Source organism: Solea solea, chromosome 2, assembly GCF_958295425.1.
Source record: "Solea solea chromosome 2, fSolSol10.1, whole genome shotgun sequence".
In the NCBI taxonomy this organism is placed as follows: Eukaryota; Metazoa; Chordata; class Actinopteri; order Pleuronectiformes; family Soleidae; genus Solea; species Solea solea.
In genome coordinates this window covers 23469559-23482325 of record NC_081135.1, presented here as the reverse complement: position 1 = coordinate 23482325, position 12767 = coordinate 23469559, and positions in this window count along the sequence as shown.

The following is a 12767-nucleotide window of genomic DNA, read 5'->3' as shown; positions in this document are numbered from 1 at the left end:
AAGTCGTTAATATTTTATGGCAACACGCTCCCCCAGCTGCAGCAGCAACACACCAGTGCTCTTACATTATTCCACAGCTCAGGACACGAGATCAGAAACATCCCCCTGAATACACACTCTCTTCTAGGTCATGACAATATAAGCATGAAAAATGAATGCGGGGGGAAACTGGTGGAAATCCACATATAGATATGCCACTTTTATGATAACTGATTATTATCAGATGACAAAACCTTAAAACATGACTACACTGAGGACAGATGATTTTTTCCTTTTTCCTTTTTATGTTTCTGTATTTAATAGTGCATACTGTAAACCTGACGACTCAAAATGGGAAGATCTGAGAACTGTGCAGGACCTCATTTTACAGGGGCTTTTGTGCAAGTATCAAAACAAGAGTCAAATTAAATGCACACAGAGAGAAACTAAATTAATAATGTTTCATTTCCAATGATAAAAAAAACTTGTGCCCGACCTTGAATAACTACTACTGTTTATCATAAGGGATATGTTTAATATAAACAATAAATCCCCAATCCCACAACGTGTGTTGGAATAACAAATAAAATAAAATGTGTTTATGTGACAAGAGGGTGACTCTGTGTTATTGTATTGAAAGATCCAGAAGAGGCAGGGAACAGACCTTGTGTTGCTGTCATTTTATCTGTAACTCCTCATGGGGCTTAGTTTTATTTGGGGATTATGTAGTTAATTCAAACTGCTCCCTCGGTTTAGTCCTGCAGACATGTGAAAATCTGTGTATCTGCTGATACACCCCTGCTGTTAACACTTCAGTTTGTTGTAATGGTTATTATTATAGGTATGTTTCCTCAGCATACATTGCACCCCCCAGTATCACCTGAGGTCATTGTCTGGGTCCATTAACTCTCCTCTTAGTGCATGCATGGCTTTTCTGCTACTGCTGTTGTGTGCACGGATGTAATGAGTGATGTCCTGTGTTTAAACATGTGTGTGAATTACCAATTAAAAAAAGTAAAAAAAAAATAATAAAAAATAAAAAAATTAACAAAGAAGGGGAAATTTGAAGATTCTTCATCTCATGTGGAAATAAGAACTTCATTGTTGTGATAGAATATTCAAATATTTCTTCAGCTCTATTTAAATGCCAAATAAAGCAGGTGGTTTTTGTGTCACTGTCAAAAATCCCAAGAAAAGACCAAAACCCACAATCTCAAGGTTGGTTTGTATTTGCATTTATCACTTCTTGTTGAAATTGAAGCTAAGACGAGAGGAAACATGCATTAATGCATTAATGAATAACTATTTTCAGCAGGATGCTGTTTGCGGCACTGATTTGAAAGATTTAAAACAAATCGATCATAATGACTGAGTGTAACAGTGTGTCTCACTGGTACTTTCATTAGTTTTTGATCATAACATTTGTGCTTCAGAAGAACAAGTCACATCAGGTGTGCTGGTTTTGGCTCACTTTATTTGATATACTGTACGTTTTGTTGATTTAATAGTTTGCTTGCAGCAAGAAGTACATACATTACTGTCAGGTTTCGTTTGAGATTTGGATATTTGCTCTGACATGTTGTGTTTTTACTATTTACAGTTTCCAGCACACCTGTCAGACACACCTGGTGGAGTGAATGACTGCTCCAGGATGAACTAAAACCCCGCAGGTATTCAACACTTTGCTGTTAAGTGCAGAATGATGTAGAGTCATATGTCTTTATCATATAATTATGATGAGGCAACAAGGAAAAACAGCAAGTCACGGATGCAAAGAAAAATGGCACACAAATGACAAAAAAATGACACGTCTAAAAGTGAACTCCTTCTCATTCTTCCCTTTTCTCACACCGACTCAAACGTTCCTTTTCTTTTTGCTGCAGCATTTCAGTTATATGCTTGACGAATAGAGGAAAAATCCAAGTACAATATAATCCAAGACAAATCTATGACCAAGCTCCTGTAATTCCTTTAATGACTTCTCTAATGAAAGTGACCAGTCTTCAGAACAGTGGCTCCAGCTTTGTGCCTGTACTGTACGGAGAGAGGATGGCCCGAGGAGACAAGCTCAACACATTTCTGACTGGTAACGGCAGCCTACACCGACTCGCCTCCTGGCTCTGTGGCGATACGCACCAAGATTGATGTGTGTTCCTGACAAATAGCCTGGATGGCCATTTATATGGAGAGACGCTGCTTGGCAATGTGAGGGGAAGAGTCACTTAGCAGAACAATTTCCTCACACAGCATGGCCCTTTCGCTTCATCTTGCCAGCAGAAATTATATTGGGAGGAATTGCCTTGCTTTCAAACTATACCATTTTGTACCTTATTGTATCACAGATCTAGTATGACAAAAAAAATCAGGGGATAAATAGAGATCTGTCTCTTTGAGTTGAAAACTCTGAGATACACAATAATTCAAGAGGCAAACTGTTTCCAGTGTTTAACATGCTGTGCTAATGCACATGTTTCAGCAACAAAAACACCACATTTAAAAGCCATAAAAGGCATTTTAATTGTATAATTGCCTTAATAAATTGAACCTAAAAATTATCTATTCCCTCTTCATCTAATAACAGGGGCATGGAAATCAGGACGACATATTTATAAAAAGAAATTCAAAAGAAGAAGTCTTTCTCATCTCATCATGAGCAAGAAATGTTAAGTAATTTCTGTAAAATCATGTGACACCCAGAGTATATTGACATTTGGGTTGCAGTTACACTACATAAGTACAACTGGTGCAGATTTGTGATGTCAATGCTGCAAATGAATGAACAGGTTTTGTAGATTATATTATAAAATGTGCAATAGATACTGTACATATAGTCCATCATCAAGCACAGAATTATGAATTCCCAATGCATAAGAAAGGAGTTTAATTCAATACTATTTTCCAAAGAAAAACATTTCATTTCAAGTTGTTAATCACAATTTATAATAATTGAACTTACTTCTCACAATCAATATCAGCGTGCAATGATTCTCTCCAGTGACAGCATTCTTCAAAACATACTCAGGTACAAATAAAAAACAGAATAAAGAGTAATAACACTGAAATCTTGTGAACATTACTCATGTCTCTTATCTGTTGTGTCGTAGCGGGGCATTCCTCATATCTCATTTCTCAAACAGCCGGAATTACTAAAGCGTGAGGTGTGCGCCGCTCCACACTTTGCATATCAACCATCTTCCTGCTGACAAATGTTAGCTTTAATAAAACCACAGAGCGGAGACGGGACTGGGAGAGAAGCCCACCAGGACAGGACTGCAAGGAGCTGAGACAATTTACCAGGAAATGAAAAAGTAGAATTGTCTATGGGAAATATCAAAATCATCATAATCATTTGTCAAACCGTGATCTATATCTTCTCTACGGCTGACTGTGAATCTGTCGCAGCTAACTCACTGTTGTTTCAGAACTTTTCACATTAAGCTCTTTGTCTGCGTCTTTCCAAAGACACAGCTCAGTGTTCATTAAGCAGGTCCTTGTATTTGCTGCCACTGACGCTCATTTCAGTTCGAACCAGAGCTGATCAGCAACAAGCAATTTCTTCTGCTTTCTCTTCTTCTTCTTCTTCTTCTCATTTCTATACATGCGGATCAATATGACATTGCCACACTTAGTCATTATTAAACAGGAGCAAACAGCCATTATTCTTAAGAAAGTGCTTGGCCATCTAGCACACAAGCAGCTGTTTATTATAGTGTCCTTATGCTTTGCATACCGCAGGAAACAGTCTTTATAATTTAATCAGGAACTGATTACAGCATTGGCAGGAGTAGAGCACTTGGTATGTGGCTAATGATGTGCATAAACACATGCAAAACTACTTTAGGGTGATGAGGGAAACTTTATTTTTATTTTTTTTACTTGTTATCCAGCCACAAGTTGCAACAATAAATAAAGTGATTTTTTTTTTAAATCGCATGGATACAGACAGCCTCACTGTCTGAATGCAAAGATGAAGTGAAAACCAATGTTTACATCCAATTATGTCATTAAGAATGACATTTATTTTTGCCCAAAATCAGGAACACAAACATATAACATCTCGTTTAGTGAGAAGTGGATGAGCAGATAGTGGATTGTATCACCTTTATACTGAGCAGCTCCGTTTTCCCATTACAGTATCTTCTTCCAGATATTGGAAGTATTTGAGGATTTTGGGATGTTGTTCAAACAAAGTTAGATGTCCAGCATGCAGCAGACCAGAGTTCAAGACCACATGTCGGAACACTTATTACAAATTTATGTGACATTTATAGAAAGAATGTGATGCTATTATTATAATAACCATGGCCCCTTCCTTGCCGTACCACCCAACCACTCAGTGTACCTAAACCTAACCATATTTATAACCAGGAATTGGTTAACATCATTCTCATTCCCTAATTTATGCCACAAGCAGTTCAAACACTATCATGCTGATATGCACGTCTGTCTAGACATGTGAATAGGTAATTTTGGCTCAGGAAATACGTCCCCAATGAAGTTTAATTAGAAAGCAGTTGAGCCATGTGGGAATGTCATTTCTGGAGACATGGTTGCACACAGAGAGGTTAACGGTTTCCCCCTGCTTTCAGTTAGGCTAACAGGCTGCTGCATGTATTTACTGTGCATACTGTAACAACAAGTCAGTTAAATGCACTAACCTCTGCAAGAAAACAACAATGCACATTTTTCCAAACGTCTGACTAGTCTAGTTGAAATCGAAATACTATAGTGCATGCGTGTAACATACGTGCACTACATCCTGGGGGGGGGGGGGGGGGGGGGAACCAAAGAGAAAGTTATAATTCTTGCCAAACAGAGTTTTTTCAGTTTCTTTAAAAAGTCTCCTTTTTTTAATCATGCCATTATGAAACAACGTGCTGAATGAGAGGACACCACATCTCCACCAGTAATATCAGACAGGCAACTCACATGGTTCCAAAAACATGTTGATAAACAAAAAATGTGGAGAGGCAAACTTAAGAGGACACTGACTTCATAAAAAAGGCATTAGCAGGATTATTGCAAGAATGATCGAGAAAGGGTATAAGAGTGAGACTCCTATTTTTAGGGGGTGATGCACAAGCACAGGTGGTAAACGGTTTAAAATATTTCATATGGCGAGGGTGGTGCTTTATGACGTTAATCAACACAAAAATAATTAAATCAGGGAGGACACAAAGTGGGTGAAATTTAATTTCTGTATTAATTATAGCCTGATATCATCAACCTCGGCTCAGTGTCCTGACGCCTCCAGAGCACAGTGAGCTGAGGGAAGACCCCATGATGTGAGAGAAAATATAATTCCCAACAACTCCCTCCTGCTGTTGTCCCACTCCAACTGAGCTGAGGAGACTGAGGAACCTATTAGAGGGCACCATGGCAGGCGGCTCTGATCTTCAAAAGAAAGCAAGGATGTCTTCTTTTGCAACATGCAGTGTTTAAATCCTCACATTAGGATACAAGCAGTGGAGGATTTTTTACAGAACTGGGAGCCATTCAAGAGTAAAAAGCTAAATTCTGCCTATGAATCTATGATCAAATGTATTCATTATGACAAAATAGATCTGGAACAAAACTAACAGTGGATAGATGCACTTAACAGCAAAATATTAAATTCCCTAAACAACACTGCTGGCTATTTTCATTGCAGCCTCACATTTTCCATCCTCCTGTGGCTAGTTATATTGTTGTCTGCAAGCTGCGAGTAAAATATTCTAAGCGGGATGCATTGTTCCCGCTCATTCCCCAATATGCCTGGCACAGAGAGGACGATTGTTGTAGCTTGCCTTTAATTGCTCCATCTGTAGCATATCCCATCGGGACGTTGCCACCTCAAAGACTTCCCCGCATAGGCCGAGCGAATAACTTCCACGCCGACCCCACAGCAGCAGAGCACTTCATTAGAGAGAGGAGTGCTCTATGGAGGAAGCCTGTGCTTCAGCTGGCACTTGCTGCTTGCGTAATCATCAGACATCACAAGCACGTGAAGCATGGCGCAGCGTGCCGGAGTTGACAGCTACATTTACTTTAAGAACGTTTCCATCACTGACGTGTCATCTGGAATCTGTTCCCTGATACCGTCGCTCCATTCCAAACCAATTAGCACTTGATGGTCTGCATGAAGGTGGTTTCTACTCCAGTGACGGCTACTCTAAATACTCCATGCATCTTCAGTCAACAGATCTTTGAGTTTAAGCGCCAGGAGGTTCAGTATGAAACTCCGGCTTCTTAAAAAAAGAAAGAAACATTTCATTCCTGATCATTTAAGAGCTACGTCCAGTGTATGTACTTTAAAACTTTAAATTGTATGTGTTCACTTTATGAACAGTTTCACACTTTTGGCCCTAAAGTCCAAACTAAAGCAACACTCACATTCCCACATGTATCTTGGGCATCATCACACTGGCCATGACTAGATGACTGGGAGAAAACCCACAGTCCTCATTTTCACAGTTTGTCTGCAAAAGCGACTTCAGCAGTTTGAGTCGTTCAGGGCAAGTAAATATAATATGAAAACTGTCTTGTTAGTCAAGAAATGCCTTGTTTTTGCTCTGAGCAGCGTTTCCAGGCCACATGTTTGGGGAGCAGTAGATAGAAAATTGGGACTATGGCACTAAAAGGAGTGTAAATTTGCGAGGGAGCTTCTTTATGTTTCGAATTCACAGCTGCAGACTCACATTACCTTCAGAAAAACTACCTCCAGACAGTGGCTCGAATTGTTTGGGATGGAGCAAATTAATAATCGTATATATAAATATAACAATTTTCACGTTCATTCAAGTAAATGTTATGTTTTATGTCACCAGTTGTTTTTATGTGTGCATATACATATCAGTATCCGAGTACATATTGTCTAATAAGTAACAAGAAAGAATTTGAACACAATATCACATATGGTATGCACTGTGTCTCGGTCATAAAGAAGAGCAGAAAACTATATGGCTTCCTTATCAAGATTGTTGGCTGTACGATGCTTAAATTGATTTTTCTGCGTAAGTAGAAAGACGGGGCAAAAACAAGTCAGATCCATTGATCCGCACAGGATCCCACTTCTGTATAGACGGTGGAAAACAAGTAAGGAAACCAACAAAAATAAAACAAAACACATAAAAACAGAACAATGTAAAAGTTGGTGCAAAGCCCACGGTATTCCAGATTATATGTGATTTTACCTCGAGTGGGAGTCTGGTGTTCTCCAGACATTATCCAAAGATATTCAAGTTAAGTTAGTGCGATGTAGCTTTGAGTTTAATTACGCACATATTCTTATAACCAGACCTGGAGTACAATAATTTAGTTATATACTGTTATTACATTTTTTTAATTTAGATTTTTAAATTAAAATTGAAAATATATACTGTATATATATATATATATATATATATATATTTTTTTTTTTTAAGATATTGATATCAGTGCTCTCTACAGAAATACAGCATCAGTTGGGTTCATGCAAAAAAAATCACAGCATTTGAGAACAGAACATGTGAAAGCATTCCTCTCTCTCCTCCTGGCTCCTGTTCACTCATCAAATGTTATGCTACACTGTCAGAGATTACGGTTTATATTTGGCGTACTGAATAATAGGATAAACTGTGCGCTCATTATCCTCAAAGCTGTGTTACTGTACGGTGGGCAAACACGGCCATCGATAGCTGCTGTCTAAACAACTTGATGATCACCTCGTTTTGACAGGATGAATGTATTATCAAAGGCAATTAAGGTGTCACCGGTGTTTGCACATCAGAGATGGATGACGCTTTGATGATCACGATGAAAACCTATATATTGACCCGGAATGAACTGTCGTCCCAATTACCCGACAAATATTCCTGCAGATGTTTGCCCCGCTGGTTTTATTATTATTTTAGAGAAGACATAAACAACATACAAGTGATTCTTTTTTTTATCAGTGTGAGTCAAGTGTGGCGAGGTCATAATTTGCGAAATATTCTGTGACATTACAACAAACACAAGAGTGGGAACACAGCAAAGAGGCCTTGACGGGGAAAGGAAGCGAGAAAAAAGGCATTTTCAGCATGCATCCTGATTGGCTGCAGATATACACACCCATATGTTCTTTCAAGGGGCGAACCATTTCCTTTAGGCTGTACCCATATAAGTACAGCATGTCTCCCCTGACTTTATTTACAGTCAAAAACTCTCAAGCGTGTGCATTAGTGCAAGAGATTTATCACTCAAGACTGTTTCATTTGAGAGGCGCTGTAACTCTCTGTCTCTGCACTCTGTAATAAGTGCAGAAAAATGTGCACTAATGTAGCGGTCAGAGGAGTTCCAATGAAATCCGTACTAATCTGGACGTCTGCTGATGGCTGGTGTCGAAGGGAAGTGCAGAGTAATGGCATTGGTAATTGGGAAAATAGGTCACTTGGGATATGAGGTGTTTGCAGGTGGAGTTAATGGAGGGGTTGCTTTGGTTAAGGGCTAATATGAATCACAGATAATGTGTTCTAAATACAGACGGCCATGCTGTCACTTCAGTCTCAAACAGCCTGGACTGATTACACAAGTCCCACTCGTTGAGGTCATGGGTTTAAACATGACCTCGCTGGGGTTGCTTCACATCTACATCTCATGTAGGAAATTAGATTAATCCTGGTACGTGGTCGCTTGTAAAAGACAATATTTAGTGAGAGGACCAAGCCTTTACCGTCGGCCCTGTGTGCATGTCATGTTAATTATTATTTCCACAGGAAATCCGTGTATCCAAACGCCCCAACCCCCCAACTCACTGATACAGAATCACTCTCCCTCTCTCTCTCTCTTTGACAGACCGACACACACACACACACACACACAATATTGAATGCAGCTGCATCTCCCAGAGGAGAAAGGGTAATTTGTCCAGCTCAGAAATAAGGGTCTCTACATTTCTCTCAGCAGGGATGATGAAAAACATGAAACCGTGCTGCTAATGAAAAGAACACTCAGGATGTGTATTATTATTCCATCAGTCTCACCTAGTGAGCCCTGGCCCGAGTCCACGCCAGAGGAAAGGCCTCGGCTTTTCCACCCTCTCCTTTCAGAGTGATCTCGTGGTAGGGCTGCCACTCGCAGATTTCCTCTTCATTCATTCCACAGGAATTTGGCTGCCATTTCCTGAGCAGAGGAGAAGGTTTGACTGGCTTCGTGCAGGGCCAAGCTGGTATTTATCTAACCACACACTGGGCTTGATTCATGTGAAACAAGCACGCCCTGTAAACAGTCTCATTACTGAACTCCAACACTTCATTACTCAACAGGCCAAGTAACTCGCTGGAGAGGGAGCCCGAGACAGTGCGGAAAGCATGGTTTGAACGGGTTTGCCTTGATGCGTCCAGAAGAGGAGCGACAGATTTATCTCCATGGTAATATGATCGGAACACATGTGTGATGTGGCTCGGCCTGTTTGAATAATCTCTGAGAGAGCAATGTTAAAAGTGGCTGCTGCGTGACAGAGCCTCCACACTACAGCACTGCACACAGCTCGGTTATTATTTACTGACACCGACGTGTGCAAGACACTGTGCTGAGTGAAACGTGAGGATTTATTCCTTATCGCAGACTTTAGGATGTGTAATGATGGTGTTGGTCAGTCCACACTTACACCAACACATCGTAACCTCAACAAATCCACACCCCGCAGCGATGCTAACCTTATATCCTCATTATCCTTCAGCTAGCGTTGTCAACGTGACAATTTGCAATACAACAAATCAATGTAACGCAATCTAAAACCTAATTTGATTTAACTGTGACAAAAACAGACATATTCATTTCTCCTTAACCGCGTTACATTTATCACAGTGGGAATCACAAATTATTTCCTAATATAATCTGTCACCTAATCTCTTGCATTGACACAACAGGAATCTGGGAGGGAATCATTGCCCCTCTAAATCTATTTGTCGCACCACTCAGACTCACAGTTCCGCTCACTGTGGGTCACCTGTAATTTGTAATGTTAAATAAAGGGCAATTCATTTCCTGCTGGGCCGAGCAGTAAGCCACACTAATACTGAGCCGTTCACAGATTCAAATTCATTAGCTGTCCGCCTGTTTCTGTTCATGCCTTTGTGTCCAGCCATGAATATTGCAGCAGCCTGAGAGAGATTCGACATAATAGTCACAGCCAAACTTCCTAGGAAGGTAGAGGACACCTTCAAGACAGAGAGGAGAAATTAATGTGCATGAAGACCAGAGTGGAGGTGTTTAGTGTTATTATTTATTATTGATTATATTAATCACCATGACCACGGATCAGATTTACACTTGGTTGTTTTTTTTTTTTTTTACTAAGACAATACAACCTTGTATATTGAGCTGAATGAACTCGTAATTTATTAATTTATTGAAAAAACGGTCAGAGGACGGAGGGTAGATGATGCTGTAACGCTGAAAGTATAGCAGAGTGTCATTAGAGCCAGTGAGTGTTTTTCATTTCTCATTATTGTTGCTACAATCTGATTTTCCACCAATGGATTTGCGACACCCCGCCAAAATATGTAAAAGCAGGCAGCGATGTTTTCATCTCTGCCAAGAAGGCACATTTTTTTGTCTGCACTTGTCTGTTCCTTTGTCTGTTTGTGAACAGCCTAAGTGAAGGGGCATAAAAGACATATTCTATGATCTACTGACCCACTACTACATAGAAATGTTTAGAATTATTTATATGTTATGTAACTATAACAGATGCATGTATTTGGCATCATTTTAACTCGAAAAGCTCTCTACCAGGAACACCTAACTGTCTTAGCTAAACTCTTTTTCACCCACAGAGTGAATATAAAGAGACCAGCTGTGGCTTTTTACATACAGTACAGTACAGAGCAGCAGCAGCAGCAGTGGTGTATCTGAGATGAGCTTCGCAGTGTCTGTGAGGAATGAGTGTCCAGTAGGATCTGGCCATAGTGCAAGCCCTGCTGCAGAGCAGGGACTGTGTTGCTGTCTGGCTGTATTCACCTGAGCCAAACAAATGGCTGTGTCAAGCTATCTCTGTTCATATACCCCTCCAGTCCAGAAAGCTCCATTTTTCAGCTGGAAGCGGCTGGCAAACGACTATGGAGGGAGGTGCGTGACCCTGATGACTTCAGTGGCACTACAACCAACTGTGAGACAGAAATTGATTTTCAAAACACAGACCCTGTACTGGGAAACTGTGGAGCACTTCCTTTGTGCTCTCTGATCTGATAAAGGACTGTAACGAGTACAAAACAGCAAACTGTACATGTCAATTTACATGCTTGTGTCCAGAGAGGGTTACACGCCTTTATTATTATTGCACATATTACTGACTCATATTGCTGCAACAACAGTATGAATATCTGCTTTTTTCCATGTTTTGGAAAAAAACAACAACTCTGAGCTTTAAATACCAAAGTGCTCTTGATGTGAAACTTCTTAAATTGAGACAGACATGGACCCTTCACGTCGGCAGGAGTGGAGGTTGGAGTTTATGTTTGAGGCCGTGTAGTAACACTTGGCCAGTGCCAAGGCAAACTGCAATGTTGCTTCTCTTAATGTAGCATAGAAATGATTATGAGAGGCTTCACTAGTCCCTCTGATCTAACAGAAAGACTGTGCATTTAGTGCAGCGTGTACAGTGGCTTGTGAAAAAAATGTCACCGCATTCTCAGCTTTCTGTTTGCAGCTGGGATCACAGTGCTGTTTTCCACCTCGTGTTTATGGTTCTCCGTCCTCTGCTCGAGAGAAACAAGCAGAGGGATTGATGAACCAGTGGTCATGCGGTTGTACGGTCAACTAGCAGTGGGGAAAATCCCGATTATACAGTGTGTAAAGATATTAGGGTTTATGTTTCACTATAATTGGTTAAGTTGAGAAAGAATGTGACAACTACCTAAATAAAATCAGAGGAAAATCTGTCACAATTTTTTTATTTGTAACACATACTGCGCTTGAATGAACGCCACATTCCATCTGCAGTGTTTTCTACAGCCAGATGCCTCTGTGCCCTGCCAGCAGAGGGCGCACTTTCTGCAGGAGCCTCAGCTTCATTGTCATGTCCAGCCCTCTGTCTGGGACTGAGGGCTTTGCTGCTCAGCTTCCTTGACAGCCCTAAATCACATAAATAGACTGAGAGAGAACATCTACATTCCACACAAGTCATATGCTCCTGCTGCGGTCTCGTTCAATGTTTCATGGCATTCGTGGAAACGGGGAAATAATTGGTGGAAGAAAGTTTGAGCGAGCATTTTTATATGCGGAGTTGGAAAAGACAAGTTTCAGTACTTGTAGAAAAGATAGCGATCATTAACCTGCACAATACTAGGATTTTCATGATGACATTCTTCATTAGTCTGAATGCGTTTTGTAATTTAATTTTTAATTTAAAAAAGAAATCACTTTATAATTACATCATTTGCACTATTATAATTAAAATACATAGAAGTAAAGACATACAGATTGTAAAGGCCACCTAGGCAAAATGTGAATAAGATTAAACAAAAAAAGTATTTGAAAAATCATAAATTGCATGTACTTTTATTGTGTCCACTATGAGTCATTGTCTCTTTCTGTTGACATGTGGCTTATGACAGTCACAGAAGCAGCACATGCTTTTCAGTGAGTAAAGGAGATTTCACCGTCCAGCCACAAGGTGGTGCTCTAAGAGGAGAATTGGAAGTGTTGACATCAAGCTGAGAGGCGGGAATTGCATTTATATATGTATTGTACTTACTACAATGTAATGCATTCTGCATGGTACATGACATGTGGGATTGGACCCATGTGTTCCACTTTATAACCAGGGTATTTATTTGATTTCCAGC